Consider the following 18,858-nt stretch of genomic DNA (forward strand, 5'->3'; position numbering starts at 1 on the left):
AAGGATGAATATATAGATATATAGCACAAATCAGAACGCCAAAAGTACTCGAAACAACCACCAGTACAAAACCAAACATCATGCCTTCCTTCAATACTGTCACGTAGTCGTCAACTATATCCGATTGCTCCTGCTCCTCTAGATTTAAATGTGATGTCTGATGCTTATAATCTCGATCTGCAGAGGCTGCTACAAATGGCATATTGCAACGCTTGATTGCCCGAATGTGGTGTTCAAACTGGTCACAGCGGCAAGCGTCCTTACTGCTTGCGTTAGTATTCTGCTCAAACAATTGATTCATCATCGCTTTTGGCAATGAGAGCTGCTGAATGATCTTCCCGTTCTGTTCCGGCGTGTTGCGCTTGTTCACAAACAACCAGTACGCACCGTTTCCAAACTTTTGCTCTTGCACCACATTCAGACACTGGGAAATCAACAGAAACTGATGACCATCGCCGTCTAACCGATAGTTTCGTTCGAGTGGTATCTTGCAGCGCCGGTTTAGCGACCACATGAAGTGTGGCATTTGGTCCAGACTAAATTGGTAACAATCGTTTGAGACCGCAAAACGAGCCTCATGCGTCGCAATAAAGTGGCCACAGCGAAAGTTGAGCTGTAGTATACGCTTTTTCGGGGAACCGATCGACGCTGGTGACGGGGAGCCTTCGGCCGGACAGTGCACTGATAGCTCCAAACAGTCAGGGTTAACGACTCCAATGGAAAAAATCGTGTATTGCTTGCTGTACCTAGAGTTGTACGCTTGGAACAGTAGCGGTGATAGAAACTCCGTGTCGAAGGCTCCTTGGGAGGTACGGTTCACCAACGGTAGGTTTTGATCGCAAAACCAATTGCAATCCCTACGGTTGCATGTAAACAGGCTGTAAAACCACTGGGGGCATACGTGCGATATGCCCATCATTACACACAAAAGATACAGAATGATAGTCGATTTCATGATTTTAGTACACCCGTTAAACAACAAACGTAACAAACCACTTTCAGCAGCTAACCATTTAGTTCTGGGTATAGATAGTTCGAACCCTGTTTGATGGAGGCGTAAAGAATGTAGGGCAACAAAAATTGGTTCCTTAGAAGGTTACATCACAGCGTATCAATGCATAAATTACGAGATCTAGTAAGAAGTAAAACTACTGGACGATACACCGTTCCATACGATAAATTATAAATTGAACACTTTGGAAGCATTACCTTGCCCCGACATGCTTCCTTATGATTTCCGCATACATTCCCGTGTAATGATCGTTTTGACAAGGATAACGAGAGCGAAAAAGCCTTTTCTACCCCTTTTCATTAATTTAAGTTCTCTAGAGATGTGCCTAACAAAAAATAATATAAATCAAATTTTTCCGCTCCCATAAAAACTGCTCGAATCATGGAGTTGCTCCAACAATACTAAATCATATCAAAATTCCTATTTTTAAAAACATTCAAAAATTTGATAAATAGATTTTGCAGCGGTATGTATATTTTCGAAACCCTCGGGAACATAAAGACATATCATGTTTTGTTATGACATCATATCGCACCATACGGATGCTTAACTATGGGACCCTTTCCGTTGTAAGTTCATAGGCTGAAATTTCAGCCTATCAGCTGTTTGCATTGTATATCAGTTTTCGAGCAGCTACCTAAGTAGGTATAATATACAGGTGGGCTTATCCCAAGATGTACAGAAGGCTGATTTTTATCGCTTCTGCTTCTGAATGAAGATTTTAAGAGTGTTTTGAATATTCGCCAAGCCTCCAGAAAGCTCGTTTGAACAAAAGTTTTCACCCATCCTGTCAAAAAGTGATATTCAAATTTGGTTATAAAAAGCATACTATGAGACCACCTGAACTACATACACTTTGACTCTAGATTCCACCACGTGATCTCTTTAATGCACCTTGGGGTAAATGTAAACAACAACGTGTTTTCGAGCAGTTACTCGAATCTAATTCTAGCTTTAAGGCTAGAATATACTAGACTGAAAATTGCATGCTAGTTTTTTGTGTGGTTTTGTATGGAGTGTTTACATGATTTCAGCCTCCAACTGTCAAACTCCACACAAAAAAACTGACTAGAATCGTGAAGGGCCCCTATATCAGATTAGGATAGAAACATTCAATTTATAATGCCTACAGAATCTCCTCTGTGTAAGGATGAATATATAGATGTATAGCACAAATCAGAACGCCAAAAGTACTCGAAACAACCACCAGTACAAAACCAAACATCATGCCTTCCTTCAATACTGTCACGTAGTCGTCAACTATATCCGATTGCTCCTGCTCCTCTAAATTTAAATGTGATGCCTGGTGCTTATAATCCCGATCTGCAGTAGCTGCTATAAATGGCATATTGCAACGCTTGATTGCCCGAATGTGGTGTTCAAACCGGTCACAGCGGCAAGCGTCCTTACTGCTTGCGTTAGTATTTTGCTCAAACAATTGATTCATCATCGCTTTTGGCAATGAGAGCTGCTGAATGATCTTCCCGTTCTGTTCCGGCGTGTTGCGCTTGTTCACAAACAACCAGTACGCACCGTTTCCAAACTTTTGCTCTTGCACCACATTCAGACACTGGGAAATCAACAGAAACTGATGACCATCGCCGTCTAACCGATAGTTTCGTTCGAGTGGTATCTTGCAGCGCCGGTTTAGCGACCACATGAAGTGTGGCATTTGGTCCAGACTAAATTGGTAACAATCGTTTGAGACCGCGAAACGAGCCTCATGCGTCGCAATAAAGTGGCCACAGCGAAAGTTGAGCTGTAGTATACGCTTTTTCGGGGAACCGATCGACGCTGGTGACGGGGAGCCTTCGGCCGGACAGTGCACTGATAGCTCCAAACAGTCAGGGTTAACGACTCCAATGGAAAAAATCGTGTATTGCTTGCTGTACCTAGAGTTGTACGCTTGGAACAGTAGCGGTGATAGAAACTCCGTGTCGAAGGCTCCTTGGGAGGTACGGTTCACCAACGGTAGGTTTTGATCGCAAAACCAATTGCAATCCCTACGGTTGCATGTAAACAGGCTGTAAAACCACTGGGGGCATACGTGCGATATGCCCATCATTACACACAAAAGATACAGAATGATAGTCGATTTCATGATTTTAGTACACCCGTTAAACAACAAACGTACTTCTACCACATCCAGGAACTAACCATATAGTTCCGGGTATAGATAGTTCGAACCCTGTTTGATGGAGGCGTAAATAATGTAGGGCAACAAAAATTGGTTCCTTAGAAGGTTACATCACAGCGTATCAATGCATAAATTACGAGATATAATAAAAAGTGAAACTGCTCGACAATACACCGTTCCATACGATAAATTATAAATTGAACACTTTGGAATCATTACCTTGCCCTGACATGCTTCCGTGTGTTTTCCGTTTTCCCAGCAAGTCGTCTAGTGCACGTAGGTCAACATTTAAGCTACTGCTACATACCTTAAAGGTAACAAGCAAGTTCTTATTGCTCCTTATGGATAAACATGGATCATTGGACATTCTGAAGAGACTATAAGTGGACGACTGGACAGAGCTATCGTAAACGAATTTGAGAACTGCGTCAAGGACCCAATCTTGATGGGCCAACTCGGGTCATCTCAACGGTAAACATTTTCCCGCTCCGAGAAGAATTTGAAGGAATTTCTGTTCCTTCCCAATATGTGAAAATAATGATTTATTATATATTTTATATTTTATTTCATGGTGATTTATGTCAAGTAAGGTACCAGCTTCAACATCAGCAGGTTTGAGTAGAGCTGAAGTCTTGACACATGACGCAAACAAGCCCGTATCATGGTTCTGATGCTTACAGCAGTTCCTCCATGTAACGACGATAGTGTAAATACACAACACAAAACAATACGCCAAAAGTACTTGAAGAAAACAATAACAGCAACGCTAACAGCGCTTCTTCCTTCGAAATTGCAACGAAACCACTTGTGCTGGCTATCTTAGCGCCCTTCCCTTTGGAGGTTTGAAACTGGCGTACATTTTCTCGATGCCCTATTGTACCTAAGAATGGCTTATTACATCGCTTGATTGCACGAATGTATCTTTCAAAGAGGTAACACCGGCAGGCCCCTTTGCTTGTGCTATCGTTGCCAGTACTCCGTTCGTACATCTGATTAGTGATCGCTTCTGGCAATGGCAGCTGCCGGATGATCCGTCGATTCTGTTCCGGTGTGTTGCCCTTGTTCACAAACAACCAGTACGCTACGCTGCCAGGCTTACGCTCTCGCACCACATTCAGGCATTTGGAAACTAACAGAAAGTGTTTTCCGTCACTCTCTATGCGATAGTGTTTGGCATACGGTATCTGGCACAATGACTTTCTTGCCAAGAATATATGCGCCATTTCGTGTATATAGATCTCGTAACAATTGTTCGTTTCCTCATAGTGTGCCTCGTACGTTGCGATAAAATGCTCACAGCGAAAGTTCATTAGTAGCACACGACTTTTTTGCCCTTTCGGTGTTGCACTGGCTGATGAGTGTTGCTTTCCGGCACACTGCAGCGACAACTGCAAACAGTGCGCCTGTGCACCTGCGATCGTAAAGATCGTGTGCTGCTGATTTTTCAACGGCTGGTGCACTATCGACGTTAGAAACTCGGTCTTGAAGCCACCACTCGTGGTACGCTCTACGAACGGTAGGTTTTGATCGCAAAACCAGCTGCACACATGTTTGTTGCATTCGAACAAACTGCCAAACCACACAGCATATGCGTTTGTTATCCATATCTCTAGGAGCAAAAGCTCTGCAACACCTATGGGACGCATGGCAAACGGGACTGCCACCGTGACCATCCAAGCACTGGGTATAATGTAACATCAAGCTAGTGTTCAATCACACGTATTCCGTCATAAAAGACAATTACTGCATAAGTTATTAGGTCTAGTGCAATGCATTTTTGGGTCTGGAACTTGCTAGAATCAAAATTCGATCGATTTTGTGTAGCTTTTGGTGTCTATTCCGAGCTGATTATTGTTCGTCGATAGAGGTTTGTCCGTTTGTTTCGTCTGGTGACTCGATTTTAGTTAACATATGTTTATAAAATACTTTTCAGGTAACTAAAAATGGATAACAGATCATTATGATTAATGATACATGACGTCCAATTTTCTTCTTTTTCTTGTGTGTTGAGGCACACTCGCGGTCGAGTATATTGTGCTGATGATCTGTCCCTGTTAGATTTAAATTGTCCGCAGCCCCACGGACCTTTCATTTCCAAATCGGAGTAAATCAACTCTAAAGGAGTCCACCAAAAAGTTTGGGACCGTGTTAAGAAATATTAGAATTGCATATGTCGAGAATGTGCGATTCGATCGGGATGAAATTTGATAAGTGAGTCGGGAAGAACTAATTTTACAAAATGCATGTTACTTCAGCGGAATCTTATACCAGTCGACTCGATTTCGTTGGTTGGGACCACTTGTACGCCCCACATTTTTCGTATGACTATCCCCGATGATAACCGACAGAAAATGTCGCGACAAAGCGACTCACCAAGACTTGGTTGCTAAAATGTCACCAAGCATATGATGGTCGCACCAACCTTTTGAGTATCATCTCTGATCATCACAGTAGAGCTCGTAACGCCGATATGATTTTGCTTTAGTCAGAATTCAGCATGACTATGTTGGTGACATATTGTAGTCATGTCATGTCCGTCATGTTAAGAAAAAAAGTCATGACAAAGTGACTAATCAACCGTTGGTTGCTAAAATGTAAAGCTTGTATTGGTCACACCAACTGTTTGAGTCAAGTCAGTCATTTTTAAGACATTGCCAGTGACATTGTGCAGCACTGACTACATGTAGGATTATGGCTAAGATTTGATGGCCTCTTTGGAAGAAAAGTTCTATTAAGATAGACATTTGGAGAGCAATATTTATTTCGTTCATTCTATAATTCCTTGTTCTTCCAGACTTCGAGTGAAGATGTTGTTGTTGAATTACACCATACAACAGAAACCGCTGCATTTTTTATTCCTATTTTATGGTGTAAAAAATCTAAGTCTTAAAGTGATTTTACGTAACTGATTTGGATGTCGTACACAGCCTAGTCGAGCTCTGGGTGTTGTAATAGATTCAGGCTGACATGGAAGAATAAAAGTACAGGCGTTACAGTATATCTTTCGATACATAACGTTACTCTAATACTTTACAGCAAATGTTGCAATCATTTGAAAGTTAATCTATATTAGAGCAAATTAAAGTTCCCTTAAATACTGGCAATTGGAAAAGACTAACACACAAAAAATTAAAAAACCCACTCGATTGAGTTCATTATTTCGACACAATATCCTTAAAATATCCCTCGCATCAATCACCAAAACATCAAACAATAAGCTCGGAGCTTAAGAAAACTTGAAATCAAACCCCACAGGGCTAGGCAACAGTAAAACGGTAGCTAAAAATAAGAACTAGGCATCCATTTATCTACCGTCTGGTGGTAAACTTATAGACGAACTCAGCTCGCTTGGCAAAACATTGTTTCTAACCGTCCAAAAAGCTGAAGCTGGAACCATTCGCGACCGATCTCGCAACCCATAAATAACCATCGTCCAAATGCTTCCTGTTGACATTAGACGCCGACGGCCATTGTACGTACTGTGCACTCCTGCTCTTTGAGGTGTTGCTTAAGCCGCCGGTAAATTATTACCCACTAGGCATTGCTGATGGTACCTCGCAAACGCAAAACGCTTTCTGGGATCGAATACCAAACAAAAAGTAAAGAAAAACCTCCCCATTTGTGAAATAAATGTCCGTTCGTTTTCCAATCGACATTCCATTGTCGAGTGGAATGACCGTTGCCATAAATGTACACCCGTGGATAGAAAATGGGTTACATAGCTGCGTTGTTTCCCAAACGTACGGTACACGAGAAGGAAAACGATTTACGAAAAGCCGTCAAAAATACCGACGCAAACAAAGCTCCTCCAGCAACGTGGTGAAGGATATTTCAAAACCTTCCCCCGATCAAATCGAACAACGCAACAATAAACAATTCCTACCCGGTCAACCCGGTCCGATAAGAAATTGTGTATGAAAATTCAATGTGCCAAAGTGGCACTTCCCCATCATTTGCGTCATCCATCTTCGACACGAGGCTGGTGTCGCCTGTGCGTTGCGATGGAGAAAAGTTCTCCCTCCGGTTGACAGATTGAAACGGTTTTTCGACAGTGGGGCGGACAGCGCATGCAACTGTCGCCAAAGTGCTCCCCCCGGAAGACCCGGTTTTAATTACCATTTCACGTTTTTATTACCACCTTTTCGTTCCAGCGCGAGCGACGCTCTGCCCTGTAACGTGATCCGGCACGGGGCCTTAGCGGATGGTTGATGGCCGACGCTTTACGACGTGCAGCAACGCGTTAAGATGTGCGCGCCACCGAGGAAAGGTGGGACGCAGCAGGCACAAAGGAAACAAAGGAGCGCCCAGAAGTTCGGCGCATGTTTTGTTCGTTTGATCAATCCACTTCCGGTTTGATTGTTTTTCCCTCACGGTTCCTTTCGCCCGCGCTCACCGCTCACAGCGATGTTCAACGTGTCCCACGAGGCAGCGGGTGGAAAAAGGTCATTTTTCATGGGGAAGGAGCTGTTTCGCATGGCTCTGGCCATAGTTGCGACGGTCGTGCGATGGCCTAGAGCCTTTCTCCGGGGCGACAATCATGTCGCTAAACTTTATGACTTTCACTTAAAGTGTCACTTCCGGCAGTGTGGGAAGCGGTTAGGGCGCAAACCTTCACCGCCCGGAACATAATTTAAGAAGTGTTTAAGTGTTTGTTTCCCTTCGTGCTCTGGTAGTGTTCTGACAGTGACAAGGATCGTGCATTAAGTAGGTAAGCGAACACAAAACAAAACATTGTTACTGGAAATGGAAACGGAAATCAGTCCGTATCCATCGGCTGCACATTGACAGCTGTCATCAAAAATATGTCATTTCAACAGTAGCGACAATGATTCGCTTTCTGAAATGCTGAAAGGAGGAAATTTATCATTTTAATGGAATTTGAAAATCTTGACGATTTAAAATTGATTTAAATTGTTTACAATCTCTTATCGAGTTTGTCAGCGCATTTGAAGTCACTTCTAATTTGCTTTGATTTTTTTCATCGTCAAATTTACTACTTGTACTACTACTTAGTTGCATTCGTTTAGCAATTCCATTCTCTTGAGTGAAATCTAGCCTAGAGCCAACAATACGGTACATAGTAAAAATATGTAAAAACTGCATCATTCATTGCATAAACACAAAGAACTAAATTTAATTTTACTCAATGAACAATGTCCTGGGATTATTGGAGTTTAAATCCCACTCAAAAAACTACTCCACTGCTCGAAATCGTCGCCTAGGGTCTGTAAAGTCTGTACAATATATTGAAACATCACGTCCTTATTTCAGATTTGCTTGATAAACTAACGCTCGTTTCGTTTATGTTGATGGTATTACCACAAAACGAATGTAACAAACGATGCTCTTGAAGAAGAAAAATGGTTGAGTGAGAAAACAGCACTAGTTTAACGATGTGTGCGGTAGCAGGAATTTAAGAACCTTCTGCAGTACATTGGGCTACATTTATGGTGATTGAATATCTTTGTAGTCGAATGACCTGGGAGAGCAAAAGTGTTAGTTTCCTTAGGGCCGCAATAATAATAATGCCAACAACAATCCTTTTATGACTTCATCAACTAGACGCCTTTAAGGAAGTTAGAATCGTTGAATTATTGTATAGTTTTTCGAGGTTTTTTGTTGATACTTTTACGGCATTGCAATAAGACCACGGCACGATGAAGTTTCTTTAAATTTAAAATATTGTTTCCTTTCAACCGTGTACTTTTGAAGACTAACACTAGAGCCAATTCTTTAATTCTCTTTCTTTCCCTTTTGCTCGTAATCAGTAAGATGTCGGACCTATTTCATCATTCATTTCAACCCCTGTTCCGCTTTAAGGAAGTTAGAAATCTTATGCCAGCGCAGAGGAGCTTGATGCACAGCGTGAGAATTTAATATCTGCTCGGACAATGTCCATAGACCAGCTGTAAATCTCTTGGTGAATATTAAACAAACGGACACAGGTATAAAATATGCTTGCAGCTTTAGTATATGACACATCTTAACTAAGTCATTATGCGACAACGCGCTAAAAGTGCCAAGTAAAATCAAAATCAAGAGCTTATACTTCCTGTGCTGCAGACCGTACGCAATTCAACGCTTCATCGTTTCCGGTGTTGCCTACGTCAACGAAATAATCTCCTTCAACAGTGTTTGAAAACTACCTTGGTCAACGCTCGTTCGATCACATTACAATTTTTATGTAAAAAATATACTTTTAGCAATAGCCAGCACAAGCCTTTATGTACGAATAATTTTCAAAAGCATACGGAACGTTGAAAAACAGCTACACCGTTTTAGCTACACTCACCATCGTTCAGCAGAGCTAGAAAAAGCCTACCAAAGTGATCGGGTTTCATTTTAAGTACCGTTAGCTTCGCCCACAAAATTGACTCATGCAAAGAAAACAAAAATACATTAATTCATCATATTCCCTTCAGTTCCTGCTTCACCTGCAGCAGCCGTCAGATAAATATTTACATTTTTAATTCCACTCTCGAGTATGGGAGCAGTTGTTGAAATATGAAGCGAGTAAAAATGAGAAGGAGAAATAATTAAAATACGATTATCTTTCCTACCTTCCACTACAGCACGAGCACGAAGCTAAGTGTAGTTAAGTTTTCCCTTTTTAAAAATCGTTAATTATCATATAAATTAACTTCCCTGTGGTGAAAAGTACTACAGATAGCCATTGATACTGTAAAGCAACTCAAAAATGTACAGTTCTATACACATCCATGACGAATTATCATGTTTGCAAGAGAAGTCTCAATACTGAGAAATGTCCGTTGTCCACTTATTAATCCAAAATTCAAAATTCACTCCATCGTTTTATTAAATTTCACACATTATAGATCAGCACAGTCAACTCGACACTAGTTATTCTTTCATCTTTGAACGACTAGCAGAAACGTAGGTCATCGCACTACACGAGCATTGTAAAAGTGTTGTAAAACTAATTCCATCTCCCCCTCCCCGACAACCTACAATAAACCCCAACCAGGCTTCCCCGCTGCTTACGCATGCATGTTTCCGTCCGATCGATCACGGTTTCTAATCAACAGCCAATTTTGTCCATTCGCTTAAGAAGCCCGCGGGGTGTAATGAACGGCAATAAAGCTGGAAATCAGCGCAATTAAATTGCTAGTGGGGGGAGGGCAAAAAGCGCATCATGTTTATTGACGGTACGCATCATAAATCATAGCAAATGGTAGTTTTCTAACGCTTGTGGCGAAGATGTGTGCCCGTCCCGCTCATTCGTGTCAGTCATGCTGAACAACACGTCACGGGGCCGGAGGTTGGATGTTTTATGAGCATAACGAAGTGAACACTTTTATTGCCCCCGTTGTTCAAGTGTATGGTAGAGAGATGTTGTTGCCCGCTTTTCGCTGGTGAAAGTGATGCTTGTGCGATACACGTACAAAACATTATGCTGATTGTTAATTGTCAAGTGTTGCGGTGGTGGAGATTTTTATGGCATAATCATTGGGTCGTGTTTTGAGTAATGGTGTTATTATTAGGCTTTGATTTGATAGCAGCAATTAGGCCCGTTAATTTTCGAGCCTACATTTATATTCTTGGAGATATGTAATTATGTGGTAAAACGAAATCTCATCATTTATATTGTTGAATAAAAATATCCTCTGGCGAATGCATAGAAATTGCCATAGCTTAAGTGATATTCAATAATTACAGAGTTTTCCAGGAGGTCGCATAGCTGTGGGACACTTTATTGACTCCTTCTTACATGAAATGAACTTAATGTAATGGGAAATGGACTCTATAGCACACTTGTTGGACAAATCCAATAAGAATTTCCAAGAAGTCTGTCCAAAAAGGATGCCATAGAGTCCAATTTCCATCATATAAAGTTCACTTCACATAGGAAAGAGTCAAGGAAGTGTCATGCAACTATGAGAACTCCTGGAAAACCCTGTAAACATAATCGCAATAGAATTGTGAACGACTGAGACATTTTTGATACAGTTTTAATAACAATATTCTTATAATTATAGATTGTAATGCTTATTTCATTTCGTTTAGTACATGAAGCGCTAATTACAGCCTAGTAAGGTGTATTATTAGTCAGGCTTAAATTATGAGAAACAAAAATGACACATTTAATTTTATTGTACCCTACGTCCATTTCTACATGAAAATTAAAAAGGGCAAAGATAATCCTTTTTCGTTCGCTATTTTCTAGGATTCTGCTGACGAATTAAATCCAAGCAACGAAAAGCACGGATTACTTCGCAAACAGAAATTGTGAATTAAAAAAAAAAAAAAGAATGTCCCAGCTTAGGACCGAGCTGTACATTAAAGTAATTGCTTTCCTGTTTCAAGCAATCATCGCCCCTGTAAGATGATCTGCCTGCTCGGGCATTGTGCAAAGTGCTGTATGGGTAGAACAAAAAATGGCTTACTTTTCCTTGCTACATAGATGAATGAAACTGCAAGGATTCATGTCGATGAAACCAACTCTTTTCTGCGGCCCATTGTTAAAGGCACGAGTTGTTGAAGCTCAATCTAGGCACGTCCTTGCATTAACACACAGCACATAAAACAACAAGCCAAATGATTAAAACCATTCATCACTTAACACTTCGTGGAAGCGATATACCGTATGCCATCATCGATCGCCTCTCGTTTGATGGATGGATTTGAAAAGGATGGAAAAAGAAACGTTTGAAACGGTGTTTCCTGAGGTTTCATGAGGAAAATGTATCAGTTTTGTTGTGATTCGCATGCAGGCTTCAAGTTTTATAGTAGTATTGAAGGCATTTTCCAGTATAATTTGAAATAAAATTGCTAAAAATGATCTTTTTGACATCTTTTACCCATCTATCCTCGCACGATTGACCATTTATGGAGGCGCATGGTGGATTAATTCCCAGATAATTTGATATTAGCTTTACCACCTTTAAATGGCAATATTTCAGAAGTCAGAAATTAATCAAATGCTGCGCAATATAGTTAGTTGTTCTTTAAAAAGCATTCCAATCAATTAAAAATAAGCGTCAACATAAATTACACTTTATCAATTATTGATGGAGACGCACGGTTCCTTACGCGAATGCCAGTGATGTGGAACAAAACAAACACAAGAGTACATATTAAGTTTTTTACTAATGTTTACTAGAATTTGAGTGCTTTAAATACATTGACTTTTTTTAACAAATCGAAAAAGCTTTTCCGCAATTAAACGCTGGGTAATACTTATCGATACTAGCACACAAAATTTTTAAAAATCCATTCTACATTAAATCAGATTAATCACCTTTGCCAGTTTTCTTCTTCTTATCTTCTTCTTATTTTTCTTATTTTTTGCATTATGACCTACGTAAGGTCACGATTCTGGAACGGCCTTGAAAAAACGCTTCATCTCAGCTTTCGGAACAGCCAATATTCTATAAAAATTGTATCGCATTAAATAGGATAAAATGTAATTTAAAGGTTCTCTATTCGTTTTCTGACAACACCATTCAATAAACTCCAACACTTTTTCTCCCACCAGGAAACTGTACCATAATTTGTCATCCCAGTCGTTACCGGTCGTGCATGGAATACGGATCACTCCAACCATTAGCCGCGTACGACAGTAAGCCTGTTCGGTGTATCGAGATAACACGAATTTATTATAATTGCCCCACGCTGGTCAGATTAATGTCAGCGTTTAGTCACAAACGAACACTAATGGAACAGGGCAAAGTATCGAAGGATGGGGTGAAAAAAATACTCACAATCTCTAAATCAGCCAAACCCTAAGCGTAAAAATAAAACCAGCTTAACGATACGCTGGATGCCTGCTACAATAATATCCGTACGATTTAGTAACATTAACACACACACCCACACTCACAAACACTCCAATGTTTGCCTTGGATTCAGTAGTTAAAAATATTTTGCTGACGTGCTGGGCAGCCCGTCCGGATGTCCGGAAATGTGTTGAAGGTGCTGAAGGTGTAAAAATGTTATCAAAAGCTCACGCCACCTTACGTGTGACATGGAATAAAGTACACAGAGCGTTTCGTTTTCATACTAGAACCATAACCAGAGCTATTATTATTGGTTGTAAGGGGTTTTAGTGTTGGCCATGAACTACTGATAATCAAATCAACTAGACCAGCCTTAGGAACAGTTTCCGATTTAATGACTTTTAGTCGAATATATTGCCACTGAAATCTACGCAACTACCCTTTCCGAATCGAAAGCTTTAAGACTGATGCGCAAAGTATTGTTCCTTTCAATAATATTCACAAAAGTTTATTTGCACCTGATTTAATGGGCCTTTAAAATATGATTTAAAGTACCTGGAAAACATCGAAAACAGCTCTAGTTCGATCGTAAAAAGCTTCGCATGTAACACCTTATCAGCATCAAAACGCTATAAACCAATTGTTTGAACATACACTCATTTGGGGTTCACGCACTTCTTTTTACGATCCAATGCCATAGAAGAGAAACACCCATAAACAGAACAGCAGAAAGAGCAGAAAGAGGCACAGCACAAGTTAGCAAAAAAACAAGCTGCCGAGACACACGCCACGCTTCACGGCAGTGTACGCAAAGGTCATCCATTTTTGAGCATCTTCGCCAACTTCAAGGGTCTCGTTCGCGCCATTCGAAGAACGTTAAATCAAATTTTATATTTATTATGATTATACGTCGCTCCTGCTTTGTCTTCATTGTCTGGCACAGATGTGTTTCTTTTTTTTATAACGTGGTTGTTGTTGAAGCTCCTAGCTCCGTATCTGCCGGACAAAGGCCGATCCCTTTGGTTTGTTTTCCCCCATTTTTTTCAATCCCAACCAACTGTCCTACCAAGGATCCATTTTGCCGGCAGCCCAATGGGGGGAACCCTTACCCTCACGGAGCGGAACTCGTCAAAAGAGGAACACACTCTGCACACAGCATATGATCGATTCCCAATCCAAAACAACACCACAGAACTGATTCCTTCACGTTCGGTCAGTGGAGATTTTTCTTTTATTTCTCTTCAAGTTCGTGCCCATCCTTCTTCATGTGATCAGCCCCGGGGGTATGGAAACATCCAGCGCAAGCGGACCAGAGGAAAAACAGACAACTCCTTAGGATCTTATAATGGTATTGACTCTATAAAACGATGCGCACGGTTTGTGTGTGCGGTGCCACGATGCCAGGCGTTGCCGGTTTTATGACCGAAATGGAAGTGGCAGCGGCCGCTGCAGATGATAAGTTTCCCTGTGGACATGCCCCTCTTATTTGTCCACGTCGCCTCGGTTTGTCGTGGTCGGTGTTTTTTTTTTTTTTTTCTCCGACAGTTCCCGGCGAAGCGGATATTGAAAGGGGACAGCGCGTGGCAGCATCAGTATTAGCCGGTGATCAAGTTCGTACGATGGGTACAATATTTTACTTTTCATATCTTAGCCGGGTCAGCCACATCGCGAGCGTGCGGGATGGGGTAAGTTGGTGAGTGAAAAATAAACCCCGTCTTTTGCTAGGAGCTAGGGTCCATGATGTGCCGGGGCTTTGGTGGGCCCGAGGCACTTGACTCTTCTGTAATCTCCATAAGCCTTACCGGCAATGGCACTGGGCTGTAAAATGGGACGGCATGTAAACAGACCCTCTATTCTGCTGAGTATTGCCCCTCTTACAGAAAATTGTAAATCGGATATAACTCGCAGCGAAAATTTCGTGACAATCTAGTTTACCATATTACGAGTCTGCGTTTTAGTTTTATAGTAAACGCTCGAGTAATACAGTTCATAAAGAGATAGTTTATGTGTAGTCAAAATTGTGAAATGTTAATGGAACCCGACCCGACCCGAATGTGAGTCATTTCTATCAATTGTATGCCTTTTTTCCTTTTTTTAGGTCAATCGAGTTAACTTGAGGTTTTTAAATTATAGTTTACATACAAATGATATACTTTTCACACTCAAACATTGATGATATTGTATATAGTTCCTTTATTCATTCCATGTTATATTTATGTTTATACAAAAGTTATGCTACAAGTGGCTCGATATATCTGCAGCTTTTCAAATGTATGCGCAAATATTCATATTCTTTATACATTGATTCCCATCGATTTCCATTTTGTAAGCCCAGTGTATTTGCGACGCGTGGATTTGCGTCCGTGAATGTTTGGTCCATGAGTTTTGCGTTGGTGAGTTCGCGTTCGTGGTATTTGCGTCTTTGATTTTTGCGACTGCGACTCAATTTCACGACAGTATTTCGAGACCAAGGAATTTGAAGCGATCGAAGATTTTGCAACCAATCATTTTAGAAATGGATTTATACCTCAAAGTTTGGCGACCACTTAACCAAAAAGTGTAGTCAGGTGATGCTATAATATTTAACACAAATAAAAAGATTGCATACATTTAGGCGCTCCAGTCCAGCTATCGATGAGAAGTTGGATTGCTATAATAATGTAAAAGGGTAATGCTGCTACCATGGAATTACAAAATGATTGTTAGTATATGTTTCAAAGGTATTCCCCGTTGAATGTTTACTTGCAACTTCCAACCAAATCAGTTGTCGTTACAATTGCACAAGTCCTCTTTCAATTTACCTTAAATAATCAATCAAGATTATCCACACAAGCGTCTCACTCTCTCTGTGTATTGTGACAACGTACTCCACCTGCATAATAAAGCTGCATCTGCCAAGCACAAACGCACAAAGAAGGTGAAATGATTTCCCGAGCATCGAATCGTTTGTTCCCTTGCACCAGGTAGCGTTTGATCCGCTTCAGATTTCAGCTCGATCGAAGCGCAACAGTACATGAGTGATTGCGAACACGATTGAAGTTGACACAGATTGCAAATGGGATGTTCTGTTGCATTTTCCTTGGCAAATAACGAAGCGCGAACCCGTTTGCCAAAACCGTGAAAACGTATGTACGATTGTTTGCTATGGTATTTTCATCTTGACGCGTTTGCCCTCTCCGTACTCTAACCTCATGTTCTTTTTTTCTACCTGATCCAGCTTGATGCGCTCCGCATTCAATTTTCGCCATAGTTTCAAATGAGGATAAATATATTGCATTGGCAAGACTGTTTAAATTAGCTTCCAGGTCACGGAGTAACATCTTCCCGCACTGCATGGCGAAAACGGAGGAGAGAATGTATAACATAAAGGCTATACAACACAATGCAAGGAAAAGGAAGAGGAGCAATTTCTCGCTCCAATAACACGCTCCGGCAGAGTAATGTTTCAGCAACACGCTTTTCAAGTATCGTGCCTGTCAACTGCTCGCTTTTGCTACCATCTTCTATCAGAAGAGTGTTGCTTTGGTTTTACATTTAACTAGAATAAATGAAACGTCACGCGTTCGCACAAATTGATATGTCGAACGTTTCACCACATAAAATTGGACGACAAATGCGCTGCCGCTTGGAAGGAACCTTCCCGTTGACATGACACTGAATCGTGCATAGTGAAACAGAATCCAACGAATGGCATTACTATTGCGGTTCAATAGTGGCTGTTGTTTGGCAACATTCTGATACAACTTGAACTTCTCCTAAAAAAACATATACATCACATGGTACACGCTCGCTCTCTCTCTCTCTTTACGATGTGTTTTAACCGCTTTTCCAAAATTCTTGCGAAACATCTACAACAGTTCCGGGCAGATAGATCTGCAGGCATTTCATACCTGCCACTTGGGATAACTCCCACGGGTTGAAAGTTTATTTCCTCACAACACCAGCGGCAGCAGCAGCAGCAGCAGCATCATCATCGCCCAGACGGAAACATTCAATTATTCAAATAATTCCACGGAAACCTTTCCACGGCCGTGTATGCGGAATTACACAAACGAACCAAACACTTTCGGCTTCCGTTGCGTGTTGTCGTGTAGCAGAGAGCAAGCGGTGGTTCTCTCTTCTCCCCTCCTTACCCTCTGTAACAAAGGCACACCTTTCGACTTGCAGACGCCAAAAGACAAACGATGAATAATCGGTGGAGCCGAGTAATGTGTGGCCACGGGTTGTTTACTTGAAAAATTTACGCTCCAGCAATAAAATCAAACCTGGCTCCGGGCGTAAACATCAGATGCCGCCGGAGCAAAACACCGGTAATGTATCATTTACCATTGTAACCGCAGCGAACACAACTCTTCCGCGTCCGAGGAAGAACGGCATCATCGGCATGAGACAATGTACCGCGGAACGGGGAGCGGACACAGAACACAGTGAGCGCACAAGACACACGTTTGCGAGAAAGGGCGTTTAAATACACAAGCTAGGAACCGGTAACATTAGCGTGCCACATGTTTTGCAGGTGTACACGCTAAGTTGTGTTACCGTCGTTCGCTGTTACTTATCACACGAAGTAAAAGCCCAAAACACGGTGTCCATCATTTTGACGAAGAAGCAAGAACATTGCCAACTAGTTGCTGCAATAGCGCACGGTTATAGTTGCGGCTTGTTTACCTTCACCTGTGTGTCATCTGCTGACAGCGTGTGCGCGGCACATGCAATCATGATGGAAAGGTTAAAAATTTGTACCATACGAGTGGAACGCCTCCGCCTCCTGCTGTTGCAAACTGTTAAAGGTGCTAAAACCATTGCTACATGTTTGCTCAATCAGCTTGTGGTAGAGGCTTGCGCACACCCTACTCCGGAGAGTGATGATACTTGGAATTGGTGATAAACACACGTGTCGATATTGTTTCCTGAAGGCTCGTGTAGCTTGCTACCGCTCGGTAACAGTAGCGGTAGCGTCAATAAGCGGTACATTAGTTCAATAAATAGAGTGACATTAGGCATTTTAAGGTGCAGTTGGTATGGCTGCTAACTATCATTCTACGGTAGCTGGGGTTGAATATTCAGCACCGAAGATTTTTTTCGGACGTGTCATAGCTGATTTAACAAAAAATATTAAATCTAATTAGCTGCTAATTCTTCCATTTGTGATTCAATGAAATTCGATTTAATAACATGATTTAATAAGGTAAAATCGGCAATACTACAATGCTCGTTACAATATACAAGAAGCAATTATATATTTGAGTAGCAATTACGAGCAATCATTTAAGTACAGTATACAGTTTGTCACTGAGCGTGCAGAAAGCTCAAACGTTAAGTTTATCCATCAAATATTTGATAGTGAGTAATTATCTTTTCCAATGGAATTCAGCTTCAAATGAATTTTTCAATTTTTATTTCATTATTTGTGTCAAATTATCGAAAAATGGGATGTTTTACGATACCAGCGCGGTTTACGATCAGATGGAGTTTGAATCCTGGGGGTTGAAATTTAGAGAAAATTCAATCTTTTTCTATGTGGCTTCTTCTATCCTTTATGCTGGGACATGCCGGGCTTAAACAGGCTTTCGGGACTTAATTCATTACCCAGAAGCCGGATAATAGTCAATCCGTGCTACGGGAGGACGGTCCATTCTAGTATTGAACCCACTACGGGCATGTTATTGAGTCGTTCGAGTTGATGATTGCGCCACGGGACCACCATTCCATACAAAATCATAATCGAAACATAAACCTCAGGTTTACAGCCTAAATTATTTATACTTGCAAAAAAGATAAACTAACGCCGATTCGTAGCAAGTTGAATCAAGTAAGCTCATGTATGATTGTTTTTATTTGCTGAAGCATACATATTTTGTCAAGAAATGTTAAAAACTTAATCGATATTTAAACGATACAATATTAAACGTAGTTCAACTAATTTTTCAGTGTCTACCAGCTCTATCGTCATCGTGTCATTCAATATCGTC

General features: G+C 41.1%; 1 protein-coding gene across 3 annotated transcripts in view; it reads right to left on the reverse strand.

Annotated features, from left to right (window-relative positions):
- The window catches only part of LOC120905134 (neuropeptide CCHamide-1 receptor-like), a 77,430-nt gene that overhangs the window by 37,884 nt on the left and 20,688 nt on the right, over positions 1-18,858 (reverse strand). The gene's annotated exons all lie outside the window — the stretch shown is intronic.

This window comes from Anopheles arabiensis, chromosome 3, assembly GCF_016920715.1.
Source record: "Anopheles arabiensis isolate DONGOLA chromosome 3, AaraD3, whole genome shotgun sequence".
NCBI lineage: Eukaryota > Metazoa > Arthropoda > Insecta > Diptera > Culicidae > Anopheles > Anopheles arabiensis.